Source organism: Sarcophilus harrisii, chromosome 2, assembly GCF_902635505.1.
Source record: "Sarcophilus harrisii chromosome 2, mSarHar1.11, whole genome shotgun sequence".
NCBI classification, from domain to species: Eukaryota; Metazoa; Chordata; class Mammalia; order Dasyuromorphia; family Dasyuridae; genus Sarcophilus; species Sarcophilus harrisii.
In genome coordinates, this window is record NC_045427.1 from 618,071,058 (window position 1) to 618,083,696 (window position 12,639).

The following is a 12,639-nucleotide window of genomic DNA, read 5'->3' on the forward strand; positions in this document are numbered from 1 at the left end:
CGGTGTTAAAGTCTGAAAGTCTTTATTGTCTCCTTCACCTGGTGCTCAGCTAGCTTTCTCCTGGCCTTCAGCGGGGACTTAGTTTCAGTGCAGAAAATGCAGGAGGACAGGCCAGCCAGCACAAGGCTGATGAAGATGGAAATGATTCTCTTTCTCCTTGGCTCTGAGAGTGTGAGTGCCCACCTCCAGTCCGCTTGTTTCCTCTGGCTCTTAGTCCCTGCTTATAATGCTCCACACTGAGTATAGACCAATCATTACATCCCTAGGAAACCATTATTTGTTGTAATATTAAATCAATCAAACTGAACTTGGAGAACTATTAATCACCATGCTAAACTAGATAACCATTTATCAATTCCACTGACAACAACTTATAAGAATCCTTGTTTCAGAGTTCTGGTCCATAACATCTTCCACTTTCTTTTGTTTTAGAACATAGGGTGGTCATACCCTCCCTGACTTCTCAAAGAGGTGAGAACCCCAAAAAAGGAGGTGATTACACCTTTCCTGACTCCTCAAAAAAGAGGTGAAAACACCAGAAAATGAGATGATCATACCCTCCCTGACATCTCAGGAAGGGAGATGAAAACCAAAGGAAATGGGAAATCAAATCAGATTAGTGGGTTTCTGAAGGGTCTCACTTGAAACAGGTATACATAAATCCATCAACACGGGAGGTATTATATAACAAACAACATGAATCGACATGAGGAATTATATATGTCCATTAGTCCTAGAGATAGTCCAAAACCAATCTATTGTCCATCACTTCATGTGTCAGAGAATCCCATGATTCCTGCAAGTTTTGAAGTTTTACAACAGTCTTATCAACAATTTTTCATCTCAGGGAATCCAATGATTCCTTCTGGTTTTAAAGTTCTACAACAGTCTCATTATCAGCCATGCTCTTTCAGTGTCAGATATTTTTTAAGGTCTTCTCCTTTGTTTTGAGGTTTTTCTCTTTTTCTGTCTCTCTCCAATGGACAAGGTGAATACGGCTCGTTGGCACCCATCTGATTCCTTTTCCATCTGTAGAAATACAAGCAAACCCTCTCTCCCAAGCAGTTAACCTATCTGGTCCCTTCCATTCACCATTTTCTGGATTTCTCCACATCATCTCGCATTTACATTGGAGCTGTTCACACTGGACACTGCCCCTCTCTCAGGTTAAAAAGCCTGTGTTCTCCCCAATTGTAATCCCTTTCTGCCATCTGATTGCTTCTCTGCTGATTGACCAGCCATGTAATTCCTTTTTTCCATCTGATTGCTTTTTGGCTGATTGATCATATCAGAGTCCTGAACTTCTAAAGACTCTCTGGGTATAATCTCAGATGCCATCATGCCCCACCTGTTTTTTGTTTGAGGTCTTGGAGTTAGGCCTTGGTTCTCATTTCCCTGGGTCAATCTACATTCTGATACCCAATGGAAGCTTCTGTTGCATTTTGGACATGGGGTTTTGTTTTCTCTCTCTATCTCTGTACCTACACTGAGCTTTCAGATGCCCTACTTTACCACATTGAAAGCATCGATGAGTCTCTCTAGAAGTCCCTTGCCACAACAGACCCTGTCTTTCCATGTTCTGCATCATAGCCTGGGTATAAAAGGCATTTGTGCCCACTGTGCCACAGCGTCATGTGATCTCCTCTAAAGGAGCATCCTTGTGCAGTCCCAGAATAATTCTTCTACAAACCTCATTAGCATTTTCCTTAGCCAGTTGTTTTATCATAATTCCTGTAGCTTCATTTTCTCCAATTGTTTGTATGTCTTGGGAGCAGCCTTTGTTTCAGTAGATTAATCTCCACAAGAATAGCCAGGTATTAAAGTCCAAAAGTCTCCACACTGAGTATAAACCAATCATAATATCATTAGGAAACCATTATTTCTTGTAAGATTAAATCAATCAAACTGAACTTAGAGAACTATTAATCATCATACTAAACTAGATAACCATTCTCTCATCAATTCCATTGACAACACCTTGTAAGAATGCTTGTTTCAGAGTTCTGGCCCTTAATATGAAAGTACTTCTAGACTATCCGAAAGGTTGTGGAGGATTCATGCTTTGGCTGACAGCTTGGTTGAGATGGCCTTTAAGTTTCTTTCTGACAAAAAGAGCCAGTATTTTGTGGACTGAGAGATGACCTACTCCAAGTCTTCCCAGTTTAAGTGATCTGCTTAATGCCCCAGAGAACTGGATGCCTGATGTCTCATTTCTCTCCAAGCTGTACTCTGGGCTTCCCCCACCCTCTTCATCCTGAAGTCTCACTCCAGCCCTGGGATTCACACATCAGAGTTCCCTGTGTCTTTTCAGCTCTCCCTCTGCCTGAGTGACTCCTATAAGAACTTCCATTTAAAGAGTCAGCCACGTCTCATCACTCTCCAGGCTACACTCCCAAATTTCTCACCATGGTGGATACATTTGCCTAGGACTCCCTCCTTTTCAGCTTCTTTTTATGTACTGTCTTTCTCCATTAGAATATAAGCTCCTTTAAGGACAAGGGCTGTCTTTTTACTTGTATTTGTATTCCCAGTGCTTAGGATAGCACTCTATCAACTAAGTCACCTGGTAAGACTTGGAGTTGGGAAGATCTGAATTCAAATCAGCCGTCAGACACTCAAGCCGCAGCAGTCTGTACCTTTACTGGGTCCCTGCAGCCTCTGAATACTGCCCTGGCCTTCTCACAATAAAATCTCTGTATGATTGGTCAGTTTTCCCCAGAAGTTCCATTTTAAGCAAAGTGTCTTGTTCAGTCATATTGTTATTTCTCTCCAGGTGCCCTTCCTGGGTCTGGACTTTCTCCACCGTGCCCATAGGTACCTTGTCCTTTCTCCTTGCTCCTCCTTTCAGTTCCCTTTATATTTCTGTCTCTCCCCAAGAATGTAAGCTCCTTGAGGGCAGGGATTATCTCTGGGTAGTATTTGTAACCCCAGGGTTCAATATAGTGTCTGTCACTGCTAAATCTCTGGTCTAAACAGCCATTTCTCTTCAAATAAACTCTGGTGTCTCCTTAAATGATCTGGTGATCACTTAAGTGATCTAGTGATCTCCTTAAGTGATAAGTGATCTAGGATCACAGATTCATTTCATCTTTTTCTCGCCCTTTAAAAATAACTGCTTTTTGTGTACAGTGTACGGTGCGTGTAAGGGTGGAGGTGACATCATATCCAGGTAAGTGCCCCGGAGTCAGTGGACCTGACTTCTGAGGTCACCTCTGACGCAATTAGGTGGTAGAGTGACTAAGTGGCGCCACAGTGCATAGAATACTTGATCCCTCATCAGGAACACCCGAGTTCAAATACAGCCTCAGAAACTGCCTAGCTGTGTGACTCTGGGCAAGTCACTTAACCCTGTGTGCCTCAGTTTCCTCTTCTGTAAAATGAGCTGGAGAAGGAAATGGCGAACCCCTTCAGTGTCTTTGCCAAGAAAACCCCAAATGGGACTATGAGCAGATGGATGCCCCCAAGAAGTGTCACCAGAGGAATACTGGTGTTGGGAAATATCCTGGTGGCAGAGAGAAGCCCGGGATGCTGGAGGTGGGGGCTGAACCACTTCTCCTCTATGATCCCGGCCAACCTCATTTTATTTCATACCAGCCTACTCAGCTCGGTGTGCACTGGCAAGGTTCCTCGGAGGCACTGATGCTCTTTGCTAAGTCAACAATAATTTATTGAAGCCCTGATGTATGTCAGGTTCTGAGTTAAGTGTCGGGAACACAGAGAAAGGCTTTTGGTCTGATGAGGAAACACACACAAACAACTGAACAAATAAGACTGAGGCAGAACAGGTTGGGACTGACCTCAGAGAGAAGTTACCGTGATGAAGGAGCCCCAGGAAAGTCTTCTTGTGGAAGGCGAGAGAGGCCAGGGAAACCAGCAAGAGCCTTCTGGTCCTGGGAGACAAGACAGCCAGTGAACGTGGAGCAAGGAAGGATAAGAATGGAAAGCCCCTCCCCAGTGCAGTTCAGCACTCATCCTGCAATTTAGTCTTAGTTTCCTAGAGTACCCACAGGTTGATTTGCCCAAGATCCCACACCCAACATGTATCAGAGGTGGAACTCGAAGCAGGTTTTTCTGACTTTGATGGCTAGACTGCTATCTAGTATGTCTCTAATCTTGCAGAGAGTAGATGTTTAATACATGCTTATTGGATTGGACTGAATTCAATTTCTAATTGAATCTTCCTTCCAGGTCCAAAAAAATCTGTGATTCTATAATTCTGTGTTATAGTTTTGCTGGGAAGCACGCGCACATGTGCATGTGTGTGTGTATGAAGGAGGTTTAGGGGAATATTGCCCCCCCTTTTTTAGATACCTGACCCCCCCAGTCCTTGGCTCCTGCTAACAACTGCCCAATTCCTCCCATAATTCTTAGAGCTTGGGTACAAGATGGATTCTTCCTAAAGTTTTTTTACTCCTAGGAAGGGAATGGAAGAACCCAGTCTCTTGTGAGGGTTGGAAGGGAAAGGGGAAGGGAGGGAAGGATGTTCTAGAGATGGTGGACTTAGGACTGACAGTAATGAGGACTACACTAGCAGAAGTCAAGGTCCTGGGTTCTGGGTCCAACTCATCGTGGACGACTTTGGGCGCCTCCAGGCTATGTTCCTTGGCCAAATGAAGATGATTCCTAGGATCCTTTAAAAAGCCTGGCTTAGGGTATGAGATCTATAATTGTGAGAAAAGTCTCTTCCTCACCTAAATGCAGAGCACAAATTGTGAAGGACTGAGGAGGTAACTCAGAGACATTAGCAGAGGGTACAATGTGGTAAGAGATTCAAACTAGGTCACACAAGTAGGTAGTGAGTGTCAGAGTGGGATTTCAATCCTGACTCCTGACTCCAAAGCTGGCACATTAAGTTCTTCTGCCTTCATGAAGAAAGATTAAGAATAAGAATGTGACATTTCTAGAGTGCTCTCAAATTTCCCAAACCTTTTATAATAGTATCTCTTTTGAGTCTTATGTAGTTTCCTCTATCTGTGGGTCAAGGAGGAGGTTGTAGTCAGAGGATCACCTGCTGTTAACACTTACAAAAATCCTTATGAGGTCGGCAGTCTGGGATTTCGACCTTCACTTTATAAATGAGGAAGGTGGGTCCAAAAATAACATGACTAAAGAAGAATTAAATCATTGAAGTTGAAACCTGAAGACTTAGGTTCAAATGCTGAGTTTTCTGCATACTAGTTTTGCCAAGTCATTTAGTGACAGTTTCCTCAGGATTAAAATGAGGACGATAAAATACAAAGAGAGAGACAGAAACAGAGAAGGAGAGACGACAAAGATAGAGAGTTAAAAAGAGAGAGGAAGGAGAGAAAAAGAGAGAGGAAGGAGAGAGACAGACAGAGGGGGGAAGGGAGAAAGAGACAGAGAGAGACAAGAGACAGAGACAGAAAGAGACAGAGACAGGGTCAGGGCCAGGGCCAGAGGGGGGGGGAGGGAGGGAAGGAGGAAGGGAGAGCAGAGAGGGAGCCCTCGGTCTTGAGGAAATTCACGAGATCTAAGGGCACAGACATGGCTAGAAATGGTGATGTGATAAAGAGGGGACCCTGCTCTGGCCTTCTGTCCTGTGTTCTCTCAGGGCCCAGGACTGTGAGCAGAAGTGTGCTCATCACTTACTAGAAGACTAAATGCTGCCTTGCAAAAGGACTTATTTTTAATTTCAAAACTTCTTTTCCCCAGAGACCTGCCTTCATTAGTGTCACCTTACTCTGATTCCTATTGTCTTTCTTGTCTCCTCATCTTCCCAAATGACAGGTAGAGAGTTGTGCTCAACTGCATTTTGCAATCTCCTGTGGTTTGGGGGTGGTGGTGGTATGAGGAACTTCTCATTTGTAGGTCTCCAACTCAAGTTGTCCCAATGCCAAGACCAGACCTTTATTCATCATCCCACATTATTGTTCATGTGTATTTATATGAGGCTTATATATGAGGCTGTAGTTCTCTCTCTCTCTCTCCCTCTCTTTCTCTCCTTCCTCTTCCCCTCTTTCATTCTGTTTCTGTTTTTCTCTTTGTCTTTTTCTCTTCTCTCTGTCTCTCTGTCTCTGTCTTTCTCTGTTTCTCTGTCTCTCTCTCTTGTTTCTGTCTCATTTAGTCCAACTGTCTCTCTGTCTTCTCTGTCTCTGTTTCTGTCCATCTTTCTGTCTAGTTTTGTCTTTCTGTCTCTAAATCTTTGTCTCTGTCACTTCCCACACTCCTCCACCCTCAATCTCAACTGGCCTCTGATCATTGTAGTTGACTTTTATATAAAGATTGAAGGACTACTAAGCTCTTTCCATACATTTTCTCACTTGATCCTCACTAGAATACTGAAATATCACCCCACACAGCTTTTAAAATTCCATTTTAGAATTGAAGACATGGAGACCCGGAGTTAGGTAAATGACTTGCTCAGAATCACACAGCTGTGGCGTTATTAGAAATAAAGTTTGAAACCAGGCTTCTGACTCTCAGCTATAGATATGTTTCTCAACAGCTCTTGGAGATTGGGACAAAGTCTTTCCCTTCAACTTTTCCCAGAGCGCAGCCTGCCCTTCCAGTACCCAGAGCTGGGAGCCCAGATTTCTCTGTTCCTTAAATAGTTTTAACACAGACTTTAAAAATACGAATATGAATATGAATATCATCCACAAATACACTTTGATACATGAGGACCAATAACAAAGATTGACATGAAACCAGTTCTTCCAATAGGTGTGATGATGGTCAGAAGGCAAAATGGGAGAGAGGGGAGGAAACTAACTGCATCGCATCTTTGTCTCTGATTAAGGCACTGGAAGGAATCCTCCTCTGGCCTTTCCCCAGGTGCAGAGCTCTGCCCCAGAGGCCTCTCGTTCCTGGGCTGATATGAGTCTTAAAAGCCCCTGAGAGAAGCTAAACTGGGAAATATGAGAGGGGGAGGAAAAGGTTTTGACATCAGGACCCCCTGGAGTCTGAAAGATCTTGAATGGAAGCATTTCAGTTTTCTTTTATCCAGGGAAAGGCCCATTCTGTGGCTGCTGGCTTTGTCTGAAGGTGCCCTTTGTCCTGTAATTAGTCTGACCTACCGGTTTCTCCTAAATGCCTTTGGTTTCTGCAAAAGAAGAGGGACCTTTTAAATCATCTATTTCCCACCCCCTTAGGATGGGTTGGGGAGGGGGGAGCCTCCTTCTGCTCCGGCTAAGCCCATCACCCAAACCTGCTTTAGCATCTGCTTGGGGAGAGGGAGCTGGGCTGACGTGTGGAGGAGGTGGTTGTGACCTGGAGTTCCCCTCTCCTTTTTCATACTATTTTATGTTTCAGGGGCTCCTCCCCCTCAGCTGCTTTTCCGAGACACTCCATAAAATTCTTTAATGAAGAATGTTAGATCCTTGAAGGGTCCTTAGAGATTCCCCAGTCCAGTCCCTTCATTTAACAGAGAAAGGAGTTGAGATCCAGGGAGGAAACATTGGTGAGTAACAATAATACTGCATGATCTTTAGCCCTTAACAAAGCCCTTTAGGCTTGTGTCAAACATGTTAAATAACCTGGAAACACCTCATGAGGTCAGAAGTATAGGTATTTTGGTCCTCATTTTACTGAGAAAAAACTAAGACATAGAGAAACGACTTGTTCAGAGCCACCATGCTAGGACAATGGTAGGATCAGAGCTTCTGGGCTCTCCTACCTTGGGTACAATGAGAAAGACTAACATGTTCCCTTCTACTATCTACTGAACCTCATCAGTGCAAGGCTAGACTCCAGAGCCAAGAGGCAGAGTTCTCCTCCCAGAGCCATCCTCCTGCCTGGGGAAGTCCTTGATAAAGTACATTATAAAAGGAAAAACCATTGACCTATCCATGTTTCTACTAAGCTTATACCTCAAAGAGATTTTTTTTTAAAAAAGAGGAAAAGGCCTCCAAATGCATAAAAATACTTATAGCAGCTCTTTTTGTAATGGTCAAAGAATTGTAAACTAATAAAGCGGTTATCTGTTAGGGAATACTCTGAACAAAATATGGGTCATCTCAGTTAAGTCCAACTCTTTATGACTCTATTTGAGGTTTTCTTGGCAAAGCTACTGGAGTGGTTTGTCATTTGCTTCTCCTGCTCATTTTACAGATGAGGAGACTGAGGTGGGTAGGGTTAACTGACTTGTCCAGGATCACACAGCTAGGAAGTATCTAAAGTCATGAAGATTAGTCTTCCTGATTCTAAGGTCAGTGTGCTATCCACTGTGCCCTACCTGCCCAGGGAACTACTGTACTACCGGAAATGCTTGAAAGCGATGGTTTCAAAGAAACCTGGGAAAACATGTTTCAAAAAAAAAAAAGAAAGAAAGAAAGAAACAAAGAAACTTGCGTGAACTAATGCAATGTGAGCAGAATTAGAACAATTCATAGAATAACCACAAACACCTTTTTTTTTTTGTTTTGTTTTAATATTTATTTTGCCCAGTTACATGTAAACGATTTTAACTAGTTTTTGAAACTTTGAGTCCAGATTCTCTCTCTTCCTTCCCCCAACCTCTCACTGAGAAGGTACATATGAAGTTATGCAAAACATTTCCAAAAAAGTCATGTTGCAAAAGAAGACATAACCCCCCCCCAAAAAAAAACTCTCAAGAAAAAAAAATTTAATGCTTTAATCTGTATTCAGACATTATTTATTCCCTGAGTATGGATGGCATTTTTTACCATAAGTCAGTCCTTCAGAGTAGTCTTGGATCATTGTGTTACTGAGACAGCAAAGTTATTCACAGCTGATTATCCCACAACTTTGCTATTATTTTGTTCATTTTACTTTGCTTGAGCTCACGGAGAACTTTTCTGAAAACAAACTTTTAATGACTTAAGAACTCTTGATCACCAACATGATCAATTGCTATTCCAGAAGACTAATGAGGAAGCATGTTGCCTGCCTACTTCCTAACAGAGAAGTGATGGATTTGAGGTGCAAATTAAGATATATTTTTATATGGCCACAGAGGGAATTATGATTGTTTGACTCTGAAGATTTATTACAAGGGTTTGGTTTTTGTTTTTTCCAATGAGGGAAAACAAAGAGAGAAAGAAAATAAGTCTGCTCATTTAAAATAAAAAATTAAACTTAAAAAGGAGAGAGAGAGAGAGGGAGGGAGGGAAGGAGGGAGGGAGGCAAGAGAGACTAGAAGGGAAAAGGATGTTCTCCCCTGCAGTGCATGCATCCAAGTTTCTTGTAATTTTCACTTTCACCGCACCTTCTGAGAAACTGCACCAAGTTTTTCTCTGTAAGACCATGTTCCTGTGATGATTGCAGAGTATCAGTTCTCTCAGGGGAAGCCTGGGACCAAGCAACAACACTGTATAGATCAGAGACTATAGAACAAGGCAAAGGGTGTTCTGGGCATCAGAGGGGAGGCTCAGGGAGGAGGAGAGAGGGGACTCAGTGGGGGGGGAACAGGGAAGAACTGAAGTTTAATGATAAAACACTTGATGGGTCCTTAAGGATTTGTGTCTTCCCCTTCACTAACCTTCACAAAAGGCTTTCAGAAGAAATAAGCACCTGTTCTGCACAAAACAAGCAGCCTGTTCAACAAGTCTTAAGTCGAGCTTTTGGGCAAGTCCTTAGCCCTCTTACCAGACTCCTTTTACTACCTTTTGCTGCAGCCTTTTTGCCTGAGGGGACGTAGGGAAAGGAAAGTTAATTTCAGAAGAACAGGTATCGGGGCCAGAAGAATTTGGGGCTAGGAGGAAATTATTGACTGCTCAGGAATCTTCTGAGGCTTTCCCAGCTCCAAACCAAACCCCTTTAGGCAAGGAGGGGATGAAATCACTGGGTAGCGTAGCTGGTAGGGAGGGAACACGGAGGAGCTGAACTTTGTCTTTCAGTTTGCATGGTTGCCTCCAGGCAGGCTCTGGGGGGAGTTCAGAGGCCCAGGGATCAGAAGCAGCTGCAGTGGGAGGGTAATCTGGCCTGGGCCTCCCATTGGAGGCACTAGTGCATCCCTACAGGGTACGAGTGGAGGAGGGGGTCACAGAGAGGTGGAGGCTGAATCTGAACTGAGCTTTGGGAGCCGCGCTCTGCTATCCAGGGAGTCACCTTTAGCCTAAGTGAATCCAGGTAAGAGAGTCTACTTAGTGGTTTGGGGTGGGAAAAGGGACAGGGAAGAGAAAAGAAAAGGAGGGGAAGTCATTAGTGGCAAAAAGGCTTGGGGCAGTGTGTGTGTGTGTGTATATCTGTCTGTCTGTCTTGGGCAGCTGAGTCCAAAGACGGCTGAATTGGGTCCTAGTAAAGAGGAGGATTGAGAGAGCAGGAAGACGGAGTGTGGTGGAGAATTGGGGGCTGGAGTGAACAGAGTTTTTTTTTTTTCAGAATTAGGAGTGAGAGACACAAAAGGGAGAAAGGGAGAGGATGAAAGGGAAAAAAAAGAGAAAGTGGGGGATGGAAAAAAAAAGTTAGAAGGGAAAGGGCCAGATATTGAAAAGAGAAGAGAAAGAGAAAAGAAAAGAGACAAAAGAGTTGAAAAAGAGAAAAGGAAGAAAGAGAAGGGAGAAAGAAGAAAGAGAAATGAGAAGAGAAAAAAGAAAAAGAGAGGCTACAGAAGAAAAGATAGAAAAGAAAGAGAAAGAGGGCTAGAAAAGATAGAAAAAGGAAAAAAAGAAGAGAAAATGAAAGATTCTACTTCCACATTCTAGATAGAGAAGGAATAAAGAGAAAATCTAAGGATCAGTGTAACAGAAAGAGTTTGAACTCAGAAGAGTTGGAGTCAGAACTTTTCCTTCTCTGTAAAGGTTGGACCCATGGGTCTCTAGATCCTTTCCAACTCTGGTGAGCTATGAATTAGTGTTTTACCCACCTTTTGTCTGACTTGCCAGCATGTAGAAGTGGGAGTGGGTAGGTGGTGGCCACATCAGGAGTTGTCAGGAAATTTTATTGGATTATATTTGGGGAGTGATGAGGGTTTTTGCCTCAAATTTTGTCATGGGAGGTTGGTAGTGGTTTCTAATGGAAAGGACATCAGGCTTGGAGTCAGAGAATCAGATTCCATCCCCCATATCTGCTGTAGACTCTCTGTGACCTTGAAGGACTCAACCTCTGTGGGACTTGGTGTTGTGTGAAATTGGAGGACGGAGCCTTTTTCTTATCTCCACCATTGTTTAACATTTTTGCTACAATCACCGTGGAGCTGGCTTTCTCACATGACAGCTGACTGCTCCCACCAAGCCCATCCCTGCCTGCTGATTGCAAAATATGTGCCTATAGACACGTGTATATTGCATGCATGCGTAAATATATGTATGTTTATATATCCACACATATATGTATTATGCATATGTAATATATCCCATATGGAATTTTAGAATCTGAGAGTTGAAAAGAATCTTTCAAATCATCTTGACCGACTTGCCAATCTCTTTTAAGAAACTGAGTTTGGGGAATCCATGTACTAGCTATTCAGTAGGTTATAGATCACAAAGATGATCTAGTAAATCGAGTAAAACTCCTGGTTTTATTGGTGAGAAGCCTGAGCTGAGAGGGCTAAAGTTTCTTGTCTAAGGTTAGTTATGACACAGATAGAATGCAAATCCAAGTCCTCTGACTTCAATGGCACCAATTTTTCCATTAAATCACTCATATAATGAATCTCATTATCTCAAAAGGCAACCAATTCATTTTTAGATAGTATTTTATTTTTCCAAATACATGCAAAGATAGTTTTTAACACTTACCTTCGCAAAACTTTGTGTTTCAAATCTCTCTCCCTCTCTCTCCCTACCAAGACAGCAAGCAATCCAATGTAGGTTCAACATATGCAATTCTTCTAAACATGTTTCCATATTTGTCATGCTGCACAAGAAAAATCAGATTAAAAGAGGAAAAAACATGAGAAAAACAACAACAACAAAATGGTGAAAATACTATGCTTTGATCTTCAGTCTCCATAGTTCTCTCTCTGGATGTGAATGTCATTTTGTATCACAAGTTTATTGTGATTGCCTTGAATCACCTCAAACCAATTCATTAAAACAAGAACAATAACTTTTTCCACTAATATTTATTTCCTCTTCCTGCCACCTAACTCCTCCCATCTAAAAAAAAATAAAAGTAGAACAATCTTATAATAAGTATGCAAAGTCAAGCAAAAATTAATCCCCAAATTGGCCATTCCCAAACATACTTCATTCTTCATGTTGAATCTGTTATAACTGCCAAAAGATGTGTTTATTAGTCTTTATGAATTGTGGTTGGTCATTGTATTGATCAGAGTTATTGATCTTTCAAAATTCTTTGTCCATAGAATGTTGTTATTATATAGATTATTGCCCTGGTTCTGCTCACTTCATTCTGCATAGGATCATGCAAATCTTCCCAGGATTTAAAAAAAACTGCCCTTATAATTTCTTATGGTACAGTAAGATTCCATTATATTAGTATACCACAATTTGGTTGCCATTTCCCAATTAATGGGTGCCCCTTAGTTTCCATTTTTTTGTCATTACTAAATGGAGCCGCTGTAAATACTTTTATACACATGGGTTCTTTTCCTTTTTAAAAAAATTTTTGGGGGATAACCTTAGTCAGGATTATCTGTAGGTCAATGTTCAGTCGATCAGTCATGTCCAACTCTTTGTGATCTCATGGACCAACTGTCAATGGGGTTTTCTTGGCAAAGAAACCGGAGTGATTTGCCATTTCCTTCTCCATGGA

General features: G+C 42.3%; 1 protein-coding gene across 1 annotated transcript in view; it reads left to right on the top strand.

Moving 5' to 3' along the window:
- Positions 1 to 9,799: 9,799 nt before the first annotated feature.
- Positions 9,800 to 12,639, top strand: part of STRA6 (signaling receptor and transporter of retinol STRA6) — a 76,032-nt gene continuing 73,192 nt past the window's right edge. The window contains exon 1 of the mRNA XM_031956622.1: positions 9,800 to 10,050. The gene's annotated coding sequence lies outside the window, so the exon portion shown is untranslated. The remainder of the gene's footprint in view (positions 10,051 to 12,639) is intronic.